The sequence below is a fragment of the Schistocerca serialis genome, chromosome 2 (assembly GCF_023864345.2).
Source record: "Schistocerca serialis cubense isolate TAMUIC-IGC-003099 chromosome 2, iqSchSeri2.2, whole genome shotgun sequence".
NCBI lineage: Eukaryota > Metazoa > Arthropoda > Insecta > Orthoptera > Acrididae > Schistocerca > Schistocerca serialis.
The window spans coordinates 145,940,506-145,956,491 of NC_064639.1; the positions used below are offsets into that span (position 1 = coordinate 145,940,506).

The 15,986-nt window shown below is 42.6% G+C and overlaps 1 protein-coding gene and 1 non-coding gene across 2 annotated transcripts in view; both read left to right on the forward strand.

Moving 5' to 3' along the window:
* Positions 1 to 15,986, forward strand: part of LOC126455807 (histone acetyltransferase KAT6A-like) — a 284,484-nt gene that overhangs the window by 25,378 nt on the left and 243,120 nt on the right. The window lies entirely within an intron of this gene.
* Positions 9,658 to 9,732, forward strand: Trnas-cga (transfer RNA serine (anticodon CGA)). Its single transcript has one exon. It is a non-coding gene; the product is annotated as a tRNA-Ser (tRNA).

The window sequence follows — 15,986 nt, forward strand, 5'->3', positions numbered from 1 at the left end:
CCAACCCTCATATATATGGCTTATTAATAACACTAGCGCAAGGGACGCGATTGAATGGATTCTAAATAAATCTCAGCACAGTATTCGACGCTGATAGAGGGGAAACTGATTCTTATTCATCTTGTACGACAGGTATAGCGTTCTTCCATGAAAGGTGACTTACCCCACAGTGAGCGCTAATTCAGTTTAAAACTCAGCTCTGGTAACACACTGAAGAGCCTGCCCCAAGTGTAACGTATTGTCAGTATGTATAGACAATGTCGATTTCGTTTTCCCCGCCATCAGCAAGTTTAATACTTTTTATAACATGTGTTCTATTAGAAGCATCACATCAGCCTCACATTCTCCAACATCTGAAGAGGCCCAGAAGCTGAAATTTGCTCGCTCTGTGTCAGAAGTAAGTCACTTGTTTCGGAACTTCAGGAAAGTCGAGCAATGCATTACAGCAGAGTACTGTTCTAGACTAGAACATGATTAGTTCCATTTCACCCTGTAAGGTATTCTGTGGATGTGTAGTACGTCGCTCCTCACAGTGCAGCACATCTACAAATACCGGCAGTTCATAAATGGAAGAGATTTACGGAGCCTTTCGGTAACATCATTAATGGCGAGAGAAGTACAGTAACTTTATGGTCATTCATTAATTCACCACCAAGTGACTACAACACGGTTATATATGGCCTTACAATATGCTGTCAACGATTGAAGGTAGCGAGGGTCGAAATTTACCATTCGAATCCCTTTCCCGCCAACACTACATAGATCGCTGACATAATTACACTTTTTTGGGGAGTGTTTTACATAAAATCTCGCTTAACAACTGCAAATAAATACTCGCTTCAAATTCGACGCAGTCAAGTTACTTTGTCAACTCACATAACAGAAATGGACAGGAAATGCTGAGAAGTGTTGTCTGTCTGTAAAATGAACACTGAACAGCACTTGTGGTGGAGGAAGTTACCCTTCCCGGACGGCACTGTTCTTGGACGTGGTAGACATATTTAGTCTTTGTTATTAATCCGAACTACTTTCGAGCTGGAGTACCTTGGGTCAGCAACTTCTGTTAACCCGTAGAACGAAAAACCAGTCCAAGTTGCAAATTTTTACTTTTTTATTCATTCGATGACTTTTCGGGCCGAGACCCAAAGTGGGTTTCGCCCCGAAACTAGTTATCTAATGTCTTATAGGATAACAGCAGTCAGTGATTTTATAAAGTTACTTAAAATCCGTCTTGGTTGCAAATTTTTTTATTCATATGGCCGGTTTCGGTTCATTCAGAACCATTTTCAGATCTGATATTTCAGTTACAGGAGTAACCCGTCCAAATCCAGCAACTTTCACATGCTATGTTACATAATTTTTTTTATAAAAAATATAAATATAAAAAATTTTTGTGACGTAGCATGTGAAAGTTGCTGGATTTGGACGGGTTACTCCTGTAACTGAAATATCAGATCTGAAGATGGTTCTGAATGAACCGAAACCGGTCATGTGAATAAAAAAAAATTTGCAATCAAGACGGATTTTAAGTAACAATATAGTTATCTAATGAATAAAAAAGTAAAAATTCGCAACTCGGAATGGTTTTTCGTTCTATTGACTATTTTAATCATCAGGATTCTTTCGTGCCTTGGAACGCGGATACCATTAATCCTAGAGAAAAAATGAATGACTTTTGTAGGTTGATGTAGTTTAAATTTGGATTGGGTGAGGTTTTCCCAAGAAGCCGCGGTTGTACTCTTTTTCAAGACCTTTAAACACCCCACATCCCTCGACCCCCGCGGTCGCACCACAGCGGTCAGGATTTTTATGTTGTTTGTAGCACTCCATCTTACCACAATGCAAAAATTTTCGACTGCACGAATTTTCTCCATTATTCGACCGTTTTCGGCCTTCGTAGACTGGGCTGCATGAACTTGTGTTAGTGATTGTGCTTACCGTCGAATCCAAAGTGTCGCATTTGAGATTGTGTGAACGCCTGTGCCGGCCTGTGTGGACGAGCGGTTCTAGACGCTACAGTCTGGCACCGCGCGACCGCTACGGTCGCAAGTTCGAATCCTGACTCGGGTATGGTTGTGTATGATGTCCTTGGGTTAGTTAGGATTAATTAGTTCTAAATTCTAGGGGACTGATGACCTCAGAAGTGCAATAGTGCTCAGAACCATTTGAACGCCTGCGACGTTCACTTTACAACACAATACCTGTTCGCTCGTTTCTATTTTGCGCTGGTGGCTGCTCTAAAGCTGGTCGTGCTTCCACGGTTACAGAATGTAGTTAAGGGGCTCCGGAACGCCCTATACTTGCAATGTTAAAATAACGCTTATAAATTACATCTTTCCTCACAAAGTATTTGAGGTAGGAAATTGAACTTTTTACAGATTATTTATTGGAAAATGGGCTACAACTTAACACAGGGATTTTACAAAATTTTAGTTCAGTTATTAAAGATTTTTTTTTCAATTGTAATGAAAATTCACAACATTTTTTTGCAATTTTTTATTTATATATTCAAAAATATACAGGTTTTTGGAAAAAGGCTGTGTTAAATTATGCAGAAGGTACTGTGTAACATTTACTGAAAGTTTGAAACAAATATGTTTGGAAGATCCTTAGAAAACATGTAATTAGTATGAGAAAATAAAAGTTTTGGGAATCGAGCGACAAAGATTGGATTAACTTTTTAGTGCATTCCAGGTCCATAGGATGGATTATCTTCATCCTCTGCAAACTATTCCTCCAGCTTCCTCTTGTTCCTCCTCCTGTTTACTCTTGCTTGTATTTCTAGACTCTTTACAGCCATGTCTGCAGCCCGAAGGCGTTCCTTGTCTAAAGCAAGCATCGCTCGTTGTGTTCGTAGATTTTGCTACCATTTTCTTCAGTTGCAGTTACTGCAACACTGTTCCAAAAGGTGGTCATGTATGAACACTTATCACATTTCAGTTGTATTTCACTAGCAAGTCCTACGTGCTTTATTATGGAGAGTTCCAGACCAACTTCACTACAATGAATACATCTTACACAGTTTGAAAAAATTCCTTTGAGAACCGACATATCAAATATTTCATTCACATCCGATTCGCCCATAAAACATTCATAGTTTTCATTCATTGAACCAAGCTTCTTCTGTGAAGTATTTTCTTTCCCACCTTGACTGCTATGGGCAGGTGTACTTGAGAGGTTAGGTTCACTCACTTGGTTATCGTCTTTATTGTTTACAGTAATAACACATACCTTTGGCTTTCCAACATTTCTCCTTTTCTTAAAAGCCTTCAGAGGATTTCTAATAACTTTACTTTTACTCATTATTATACTTCAACAAAACAGAGACTCAAGAAACAGAATTAATTACGAATATTTTCGAGATAACGACAGAGTAAATAAACATGAAACAATCGACAATCACACCAGCGATATATATTGAACCATCACAGGTTAGCCACAACACATACTTTATCTCACATCACTAAAATGTACCTGATGAACACGGACGTTAACAATAACACCATTTGACAGCAGTTTAACAGCGCCACAGTGGGTCACGCCCATGTAGAACACATTTCAAAAAAATTTAAAAATAGTTGTAGTCTTCGGAATTGAATAAATTATATATCTATTAAAAGGTAATAGTCTGCAGATTCAGAAAACGCAAAAAAGTAAAAATTGAACTTTTCTTGATTTTGAGCCTTTCCGGAGCCCCTTAAGTGGGCGTTATTTATTAGTTGCATATTTAATGTTTTTGGAAAACTGTATGTTGAGTAGCTCCAGTCCCCAGGAGTCAAAGTTTCTCGTTTTTACGGAAAGAACTCCTTGTCGGTGCGGTACTGATGCGAACTAAAAATGGTCTTTGAAGACGCAGCATCAAGTTGACAGCAGTGATACGTCCTTCCAGATTAAGAAAAGACAGGGATACTATTGAATTGTGTCAACGTGGTTTACAGATGCAGCCATCAATAAGCCATAAGAATTATTTATTGAAATAATTAGTATATACGGGTTGTATAGATTGTATCTGTCTCTGACCCCATGTCTCTTTGTGGCCCATAGTACTACGCTATGAACGAAGAAAAAACTAAAAAATGCTACTGTTATAAGGAACAAATTGTATATTACTTCGAAAAACCTGATCAAGAAGTAGTTCATCGCATTTTCACTCGTTTTGTTGGCCCCGATGTTGTAATCCTCCTTACGCGTGAAAGAATGCGTGTAACTAAATACTGTCGCTACATAGTCTTTTCGATCTATGGAGGGAGTTAGAACTCGAGTTCGTAAGTACTTGTTAAGACTGTTAGATCGTGATATCCGCCTCCGTAGCCGTGGCCACTGGTGCACGCTTTACGGAGGCTGCGCTCGACTCTGCTGTCGCCCTTCAGAATCATGACGATGGAAGAAATTTTCATCGTCAGTGTATATCCCGTTAGTGTAGAGGAGATGGAGTGGCCTAAAGTGCCTGATCATCAGACTTCGCCGATATCCTCGATAAAAATCCAGACCTCTCTGCAGTGCCTCAACTATGCGAGGGTATGTGACACCGTTGGTAGGGTTCAGTTTATCGAATAGGGCCGTTAATCCCGGCTGTCACTGAAGTAATGTAGGAGAGCTCAAGGGGTTCACTCTGCCCCATTTCTAATTATAAACCGTAAACATGATTCCACAGTGTACTCAAATCGATTAATGACCTAAATGCAGTAGACGCTCATAGGATCCAGCTCGACATTGCAGTGAAAGAAAACCCTTTTCGATTAGATGGCTAAACAACCCCGCGGTGTCTCTCAGCCAACAACGCCGTACTAATTCTTCAGTTCGCATTGTTCTCAAGCATAAAATATGAAACATTCATTTATTTAGTTGGACCCACCCATTGCACTGGTTATGAAACCCGTATCGTAAAAGAGGGGAAAAAGAGGAAAGAATGCAAGTAACATATTAAGCTGATGCTGTAAAAGCTTATTCGTTGTAGGAGAACGATAAAATAGCAAGGACACGAAACTGGGACAAAGTCTCTTCATCCAAGTATACCATATATGTTGTACAGCGTTTGTACAGACAGAGCCTTTTCGGTTTGTGGCTACCGGGCGTACCGCAAGGAGGAAAAAAGAGAACTCACTCCTCCGCGTCCTTGGTCACGCTTCATGGTCGCAGCGAACCCAAGCGTCATCGTCCATTAACTCTCTGTGGTGGGAGGGGAGGGAGCGAAGTAGTAGTCACGTTTACCCGACGCTAACACACCGGCGTTCCAGTTCCGAGGAATGGGTTTGTCATTATTGCAAGCCGTACAAAACGCACGCGACGTCGTTGTATTAGGTTTTCAGCATGCTGATCTTTTCATTTTAAAATGTGGTAGTTTGATGATCAGGATACATAAACACATTGTAAGGCCTAGCCTTCAGTATGTGCAAATCTCCTTCGTCACAAAATAAGTATGGTTATATTAAATTACAGTACCTTTTCTTATTGCTCGTTATTTGGTTGATTTGTACCAGGGCAACATCCCTGCATTGATCTGCATACGATTGCACTTACATAGATTTGACATGACGACTTAGTACCATATCAGTCCGCCTCCGTAGCGTAGCGGCAGCGTTACCGCCTACCATGCAAGGGGGGCCGGGTTCGATTCCTGGCAGGGGACTGAGTGTTGTGTGACCATCATATTCATCGTCATTGACACGCAAGTGGCCGAAGTGGCTTCAACTAAAAAGACTTGCAATTCGGCTGCGGAACCCCGAAGGAGATATCCCGGCCAGTAAATGCCATACGATCTTTTCATTTCAGTAGCATATCGCCAAGACCGTTAGCTGTCCAATTTTCAGGTATCCGCAAGCATTATGGTGTAATGCAGGAACATTTCGTTAGGTAATCTGAGTGAATGTTACAAGTTAGTACTAGACACTGTTACAGACAAGGTACATGGAAGCAGAGTCGACTCGCGTTCAGGTGCGTGCCTTGCCGTATTTGACAACATAATGTATATGAAGTCACCCTCAGAATGAAATCCTGGTTTATACATAACAGCTAATGAGAAGGGCTGTTTGTTATGATGCAAACGAAGAAACGTACACAGTGCACTACGTGTTACATACAGCCTCGTCAGGCATGAAAGCAAGGCACTACCTACCTGTACCAGGTGTGTCACTTTTGTGTGTGTGTGTGTGTGTGTGTGTGTGTGTGTGTGTGTGTGAGAGAGAGAGAGAGAGAGAGAGAGAGAGAGAGAGAGAGATTGTCTGCCTTACGTGAGTTATCTGCCTTGTGTGAATTTAATTTCATCTCGTGTTCAGGTTCAGGAGCACGGAAAAATTAAATGATATTCCATAAACGAAGGTAATGATTCTCGGATATCAGGATATTCTGTCATGAAGGCGGCGTTGCTATTGTTCGTATAGAAGAGCAGTTTCATGCAAATATTTTTTATCATTTGCATCTGTTGGGGAAACACCGTCAGAGGGGGGAGCATGCAAATAGCGAACTGCTGCTGCCGCCCGCAAGCTTGTGTGGAAGAAGAATATTCAAATAAGACCGTACAACGGACGTAAGATTTGCATGTGGTGAGTAGGGGTATGAGATATCCTCTTACGCGATATTAGCGTTGTGCTACAACGGTCATTGTCGGAACAAAGGATTTCCTGTGCTTTGGTTCATTATTTTGCTAATAAGACCATGAATTAGTCTGCAGTTGCATCACATACCGATGTCCTTACTCGATCAGTGTACGCTTGAATTGTTTCCTTGTGCGAAGTATAACTGTGCAGTGAACTTCGCTATGGGTCTTTCTGCGTCAACTCGCCTAACTTCTGGACATTGACAGATTTCTATAAAATTTTATGTGAACATCGCCCGTCCCCAATGAACGTAATTATAACGTTCTTCGAAGGTATACTGGCCGGGCCGGCCGGAGTGGCCGAGCGGTTGTAGGCGCGTCAGTCCGGAACCGCGCTGCTGCTACGGTCGCAGGTTCGAATCCTGCCTCGGGCATGGATGTGTGTGATGTCCTTAGGTTAGTTTAGGTTTAAGTAGTTCTAAGTCTAGGGGACTAATGACCTCAGATGCTAAGTCCCATAGTGCTTAAAGCCATTTGAACCATTTGATCGAATTTATTATTACAAATAAATCATAAATGGAAGTTACGACCAACAGCAGTGCAGTTTGAAGCTAATACTCGGTATGAATGATTTGTATGTTCGAACGTACCGAGCATTGATCCGACGGGACCGTAGTTTGTCGGCAGTGACGATAATACACACAGGTCACTTGCTGTGGGCATGGGTTGCTGCCCCCCCCCCCCCCCCTCTCTCTCTCTCTCTCTCTCTCTCTCTCTCTCTCTCTCTCTCTCTCTCTCTCCAACGAACAGTCGAGTGTTTCTTATTGAGAGTTGTTCGCGAGATGACAGCATTTAAAAGTGCCACTTACGTTTGATTAGTTCTCTTTGTCACTAATTCTGTGCAGCGGAAAGACACGGTTCACTGTTAATTTGTAAGGAGGCATTTCTGAGTGTTACAGTATGCTGTATGAAATTCCCCAGAGCTAGTGTTTGTGTGACTGCCACACAAAACTGCTAGAACTTGTAACATTGTCGGCAAGTTAATAAACTGCTGTGATCAAATAAGTATACTGAACTTTAAGCTTTCTCCATCATCTGTACGTGCTGAATTTAACGTTTTTAAATATTTTGATGTTTTGGCAAGGCAGAATGACAATCGTTTTATCCAAAAATACAGTATTATTCGAGGAGGCGAACGTACACACATAAGGGCAGCTACTCAATATCCTTTGAGGGAAGTAATAACATCAGTTAGGGAACCTTGTAACATAGCCCTCCACTGGAGACAATTTTATTGGAATGGTGCAAAAATCGTTAATCGGGACGAAATTATTTCCAAAGAGGAACACAGCCTGCCAACTCATTGATTACCGTTCAAATAAGTGATTCTTAGCTGAGATCGCCAATGCAGTTGTAACTGTTTGACCGTAATTGCGCGCTCAACTAGAACTAACTCATTCCGTAACTGATTTCGTACCTTCTGGCGTCATCTCATTAGCTTGTGACACTTGGCTGGGGCGTTTCCCCTCTCGAGTGAGATCAATGTGCTCGACCACCCTCGATCTAAGCTGTGGGTTGCCCCCGCTCCCCACCGCCATCATCGTATTATCACATCGTTACGTGGCTGTGGTCGATTGCGCAATAATAGATGAGTTCCCACCCGTCTATAAGAAATAGCATTATCCCCTCAGCTCAACACGGGGACAGTGATAACTGCATTCAGCATTTTCATACACGCGTGTGTGGCTCCATCATGTGTTAGCTTCTAAGATTTTTAAGAATCAAAATCACTTACGGAGAAACGTTTTCGCGTACAGAAATATTATGTTGTATAGCAAATATGGACACTTACGTTGAGGAATCTCATAATTATTAATATTCAGGTTATCATACGTAACCGGGTCACTAACGCTTTATCAGATATGGATTTGTAAAATAATAATCAGCTTGGGGATTGGTCAATAAGATTTCAAGGTGATTTCTGGGATGGTAGCGTCGGAAGCGTCAGGAATATATTTTTATTGTTAGCACTTCATTACAATGTGATAATGTGCAGCGTAGGTCGGTAGTGAGCTTGTACATAAATCTGGTGTTTATATCTAGCTGAGGTAAGTCTGCTGTAGAGATTTAAAAAATGATGTAGAAATAAAAATCAGAAAATTCTACCGGAAGTGAAGAGGTAATTCGCACGTAAGACGTTGTTACGATACAAGAATACTAATTTTTGTGTAACATGCCTTCACGTGAAGTTTTACTGTGCTAATTCACTTTGAATCGATGGAAGGACAATGACGTACTTAACCATGTGGCCTACGAGAAACAGACATTACTGTGTTTGAAAATAATTCTAAGAGTATAGAACGCAGAGCACAGTTACCTGAAGGTGACCGGTTTCGATCATTACAAGATCGTCTTCAGACCTAGCCATTTTGATGAGCAACGACTGTGTATGGAGCAGGAAGCGCTGAATGACAGTAGCAGATGACTACCGCCATTCAGCGGTCATGTAATGATCGAAACGGGTCACCTTTGAATAAATCTGCCTTGCGATCTACACTGTTATAATTATTTTCAAAAATTATGTTTGAATCGCTGATACTTCCAATAATGTTTTCGAAAATACGAAATTATTGTAATTTCGTGCGAAGTAATTTAGGCGACGACAGTAGAAATTTCAGAATATTTAAATCTGATTGTTAAAAGCCAGTTATTCATTGATAATTAATCAGATTGTATCACATTCTTGAAATAAAATGGCAGATAAAGTCATTTAATTATCAAACAGTGGAAAATCCAGGGTGGAATAACGACAATATTACGAAAACGAGAGACCGCTACACTCCATATAGGGGAGATGCTAAATCGCAGACAGGCACAACGAAAAGACTGACGAACAAGATAGCTTTCTGCCAATCTAAATTCGAAAACATAACAAACTTGTTCAGCAGTCTTTTCGTTGTGCCTGTCTACGATTTAGCATTTCCACTACATGTTGAAGAGCAGTCTATCTTTTTTATAATTTGACCTACCATAATTATTTTACGGGTATTATATGATAAAGTTTGGAAGGTAGGAGACGAGATACTGGCAGAAGTAAAGCTGTGAGGAGGGGGCGTGAATCGTGCTTGGGTAGCTCAGTTGGTAGAGCACTTGCCCTCGAAAGGCAAAGGTCCCGAGTTCGAGTCTCGGCCCGGCACTGCCAGGAAGTTTCAAAACAGCGGACTTTTTTTACACGGCAGTGTTGATGCGAGTTGTTTGTGTATACGGAGGTAATGGTTTTTTTTCCTCGTGGTGAGTAAAAGAAAGAAAGAAAGGGGGGGGGGGTGTTTACTTGTTGCTGATATCAGAAAATGCAGCCGTGAAGGTGCACGCACCATCGAAGGCCAATGGCACATGAAGTCTCATGACGCCGTGAAATGATCAAGAAGCCCGAGTTGTAAATATTGTGCTAGAGTTCCACAAGTGACTGATTCATTTCGAAAAAAATGGCTCCAGTATATTGTATATACATGTGTGACAATGCTGAGCTGATTTTGTGTTTATCTTTTGACGATGCCACTATGGCTCCACTATATTACGGCATCTTTTTAAAACATCTAAAAATGGTCATTGCTGACCGATACTGGTAGTCTTAGGACCTAAAAAGTCAGTGATCATAGACGAAAGTAATTTATTCTTCACTTTCTAGGTTACTGTTCGATTCGCGATCATTGATGCAGCTTTTGGGAATTAAAACTTTTGGGGTGTCAAGGAGCGGAACAGAGCCACATACTACTCCTTAGTACAACGAATCCACGAATGCCTCCACTCGCTCGCGTGTGATCTAGCCAACATGATGCTCATATGGGTCTTTGGTCATGTCGGAGTGTGGGGGAATGGAACTGCCGATACTACTTCAAAGACTGCGGTACGACTACCAAAGCCTTCTAGCCATTCTGTCCCTTTAGATGATCCCTGTGTTGCTTCACGTAAGAAATTTGTGCCCCTGTGGCGTCTTGAATGAACACAGGTCTTCTCTGTATAGGAAGAAACTCCGGGAAATGAAGCATCTAACAACGGCTTGCACGACTCTCGCTCCTCTCGTCGCGTGGAGATGCTTTTAGGTCGAATGCATGTTGGCCACTGTCGTTTGTCAGCGTCATTGAAGTGGAGACCTCAACCACTGTGTGCTTACTGCAAGCAATCATTGACAGTATGCCATTTTCTGACCAAATTTCTATTTTATAACCGTTTACGTTTTAATGCATGTGTGCCATCTGAATTGTCACATTTTTTAGCAGATGCGACACGAGCTGTAGATCATGTTTTACTTTTTATTCGTCGTAGTAATACGGCGAAGGAAATGTTTCAGCCGTTTGCGCATCTTCCTCAAAGGGGAAGTGACAGTTTTAAGTCATCCCTCTAATCCAGTCGATTAGGCTGTATTATCGACTTCAACTTCATCCGGTAATTGACCAGGTTAAGTTACGACACGGGCGCTTACGACCTCAGTTGTTTTTCGCCATAAAGTAGCATCAAACCCACACACACACACACACACACACACACACACACACACACACACACTTCCCTCTCTCTCTCTCTCTCTCTCTCTCTCTCTCTCTCATACTCCGGTATGGATACACGAAATAATGACCACACGCATACTTGATCATTCTTTACGAAGGATGCGTGCATATGGTGCTTTGGTTGTTGAAAATTCGAGTGAAGAAGAAGATCATGTACCTTCTCGATTGTGGCTCTGCTTCATGTTTTCGTACGGGCGTGTATTGCCGGACACCACGACTATGAACTTTTCTCTTTGTTTAATATAAACATGGGGAATCCAGAACAATTAAATTCAGACAGTGCTGGCTGATACGTGAAACTCCCTGACTGAGGTACAGAAAGGATTGAAAAGCAAGCGGCGCCGTCCGCAGCGTGGCGCGGCGAGCACGCGCGCCTGGCAGCGATGAATTGACGCCGCGGGACGCTACTCGTCGGCGCACGTTGCTGGCCTAGCAGCGCAGCGCCGCTGTCGGGGCGGCCGTGAGTCAGAGCGCGGCCGCCGCGCCGGGTCCGCCTCGTTGCCACATTGCCGACGCTGCCGGCTGCCGTGTCCGGCGCCGTATCGATTGCTCGACTTGCAGCGACAGCTACCGACTACCGCAGCTTACCGGATGAGAGCGCGCGGACCGGATGTAGTTTGAGACGTTGCCAAATGGAAATAATACACACCGAGGAAGTACTTAGTGCTGAGCAGCGGATTGAGTCACATCACGCGCTACATCTACATACATAATTTACAAGCCATTGTACTATCAGTACAACTCACTTTCGGCCTTCTTATATCCGCGAATGGAGCGCGGGAAAAGTGCATGCCTACCTACGTACGCGCCGCTGCCTCCGTCTTGTTCTCTCTAACCCCACGACGTAAACTGATCCGATAGGGATCAGCGAGAACGCCACCTTTTTTCAACTATTCGCGTTAAGTTACCTGAACATCTGTGGTATACTTTACAGCGAGCTCTACTAAGTTGTTAGAACCGCAGTTCCGCGTTTTCGAATTTCCTCCACGGCTGTCCAGCGCACTTAGTGTAAGTGCATTGCACTTTCATAGGATCCTCGCGACAAATCTACGTAGTTGCGTATCTTCCTCGTTTCATACTGTTACCTTATTAGCCCCGAACACTCAGGTTACATAGCAGCCCCAGAAGTTTGCTACAATTGTTTTCATCGTCCTTTGGTTATGTTTATGTGCATTGGCCTTCATTTATCCACGTCATGCAGTGGTAAGGCGTCCAGGTTAATAATAAGTAACTAGAAGGTTTTTCACATTTGGACGAACAGCCAGTCACAGAATTTCTCTCTGTTCCTGTGTTATTCGCTCCACGTATCTGTTTGTTTCACACACACACACACACACACACACACACACACACACACACACACACACACAGAGAGAGAGAGAGAGAGAGAGAGAGAGAGAGAGAGAGAGAGAGAGAGAGAGAGAGATAGATATTAGGTTGTGGTGTCATTCAGAAAGCAAAGTGGAAATACCTTTCAGAACTGCACAGCTATAACATTCCAGATGTGTAACCGCGTCATCAAATTGATTTAAAGACCAGTGTGTCGGCCACTGTTGTAAACGTGTGTGTGTGTGTGTGTGTGTGTGTGTGTGTGTGTGTGTGTGTGTGTGTGTGTGTTTCCAGACGAAGGCCATCTGAAGCAGCGTCCGAAACATTGGTCCATAAACAGGGTTGTTTTAAAATCACTTGCGGTCGAGGCGTCGCGTTGTTGGTGGCTGCATGTCGTAGTCGCGGCCGTGCGTCTCGCATCTTTCAACTGTGGTAGATGACACACCGCCCGACACACACATCACGAACCGACGAACCGAATGCACACAGGCATGTCTTTGTGAGACGCCGCGTCAGACCAGTACGATTACCACAACTGCCCCAACTATTCGCTTTTTAAAACACGGTCTTGGGCCTCTGTAGAAGGGATTTCATTGATCGAAACAGCGGTGTATTAAAATGTAATCAGAATTTCGGATAAACGTTTCCTTCCAGTTTGCTTGAATGGTAATGAATATTTCGTACTTTTTTTTTTTTTACATCTGGCGAACTAAAAATAAAACTACAGTAGGAAAAGCCTCACTTAACTCTCCGTATGGGGATAATAATGCAGCGTCTTCGAAGAATTGAGGGATGGCGAGCGCGTGAATCCTAAAAATAGATTGTACTTTTTCTACCCTAGGTTATACAAAACTAATCATTCTTTCCGGGTGCTGTAGATTATGTAGTCCATGGAACTCGAAGTTCCACTCAACAGTGACAATTGCACTTCGGAAAAATATTAACAGAAACTAGGGGTGGGTTACCGGAAACAGCTTCTTATCCCACCCACTGAATAAGACATTTCTAAACTGTCTGAAACTTAATGTAGGTCAGGGGCAAATTATCCTGTGTTGTTCCTTGTGCTGTTCAGGTGCAACCCACAATTTAACTTCCTACTGCTGGACAAACTCTGGTATATACATTTCATACAACTGTAGCGTTTACACGGACCATCGTCGGGTCAAGAGTCGCCACGCTAGCACGTGTTAAAGACCCCGTTTACTGTGGCATGTTTTGACAGCGTAATAGCCATGTAGCTGATACAGTTACCGGATATCCACCTTCACAACGATCACGTCACACAATTAAGTTACTACGTTCATATTTCGACTATCGTTTGAAGCAGATACGTTGTTTGATATACACGCAAGTACAACTGTGCCTTCCAACTTCGATGTCATTAAAATCCGTGCAGTACTAATTGCATTTCAAATCCTTACAATGAACAACGTAAACAACCGAAAGTTACATCAACAGAATTAAAAAGCAAGCGTCTTAAATAATGCCTAATAATGGTCTGGTCACTCACGTTATCTTAAGTGTGATTTTATGAAAGTACCTAAATGTTACGGATCGTTATGTAAATTTTCCTCTTTTGTAAAAACACATTGCTATAGACGACTTTCTTCTTCGTAGCGCTGAGGCCTGTGAGCTACCACGAGTAATGCAAAGAATATATAGATAGTTTGGAATTGTTATTGCAGCAGTGAACGATGCAAATAAAACGATTTGTTCTTTGAAGAAAGTAAAGCAGGGTCCACTTAGTTCTATGAAGAGAAGACAGACTTAATGAAAACTGAACTTGGCTTGTAATGCCAGCGAACTCTGTGCTATAATTGATTTATTGCCTATTGAGGCCTAGCGCAAGAAAAAAATGTGTTAAGAAAAAATGTAGTGCGAAAAAGTATTGATGCAAACGAATATTATAGCACTTTAGAGCGGGTGACTACAGTAATGCGCCATTGCTTTGAGGAACGTCGTAAAAAAAATCACGAGACGGAAATTGGTCTTGCTTCTGCAATCGACGGACATCGAACTTCTCAGACTGTATTTTTGTGCTGTGCCACATCGTCTGTGATTGTAGAATTACCTGTACGCTCTCTCTCTCTCTCTCTCTCTCTCTCTCTCTCTCTCTCTCTCGTACACACACACACACACACACACACACACACACACACACACGATGTTACTTATAAGAGAAGTTAAAACTATGAGTTGGATAGCAGGGTGGCTGATATGTCGATTTTGGGTGCAGTCAACACATGTTGCTAACTGTCAGCAGCATAGAGGAAGAGGATGAATAGAGCGATCATATGTGCCGTTTCACGAACCCAGAAAAATGCCAAGCGATTTAAATCTTGCAAATGAAAGGCGAAATATGACGCTTTGTTGTTAGAGTCATTGATCACAGGAAGTGTAAGATGGCGAGGCGTGTTATTTCTAAAGAAAAGAGCAACTTACTCGGTTACTTCCAAACTGCAATGTGATTACGACCCCAGAAATCGGTTGTACTTTCAGTCATAGGCATCAGAAGGCAAATTTTTCCACCATCTGCCTGCATTTCAGCCATTGCTCATATACATGAAGAGGCACCATGTGCGGAAAGCGTTCTCTTTGGAGTAAGAAAAATTAGCTGTCATTAATTTCTTTGCAGTCATCAGCTGTTCATTAATCACTTGTTACTCGAAGTAAATACTGATTAATTCGCGGGCAATTGTATTTCTTTCTGTGACGCCAAGAACAACAGGAAGAAATTAACAGCCTTACAATATTGCACGGCAAACGCGTTGGCAATTTGGACACATTCTCTATATGGTATACATGTATGGAATCCTTACTTGTGGATTTGCATAACGTTTTCTATCAAAAATTGCTCCTGAATTCTGAGATGTCGTGATTGAGAAACAGTGTAGTTTCAATGGAGGCGTAAGCAGTATTGGAAATCTTATGAGAGATTACATTGAGTGACCAGTTCACGGGAGGGCACACGCAATCAGTTTTCTCAAGTGGGAAGAATATCGAGCAGAGACCCAAGTTCTGTGCGTCCCTCACGACATACGACCCACCAATTCGCAAGTAAAGCAGACTTCAGCAGTGCTCGGTAAATATGCATACTCTGTAGAAATTTCTGTAAAAGTTTCCCGTATCAGCGTCGTTTCGATAAGCCAAACTGTTTGCGTCACAGTACACGGCCGCTCCTGATAAGATAAGCCTGCTAAGTTTTGGATACTAGAGGCCGATGTGCTGCAGAGGGGATAGTTGCAATCCTTACGGTTTGAGTTCCTCGTAAGGAACAGCTGTTGGCGGTAAAATTTTAGAACTTTCCTCCACTGTCAGGTAGGGGGGTGGGGGCTGCTGCGAGGAGCCTGCTAACAGAGTTATTAATTGGCGCTCTGCAGGTTTTCCCCGACGTCAGCGCACAGCGGGTGCGTTTTGGCGTAGGTGTGCTTCGCTGACATTATGGGCTGTGGTCAGAGGCCGAGAGCGCGGTAACTCCCACGTGTGACGACCTCCCACCGCGCCCTTGTGAACGCGACGCCGCCTCAACACACCGGCTCGTATTTTGATCGGTA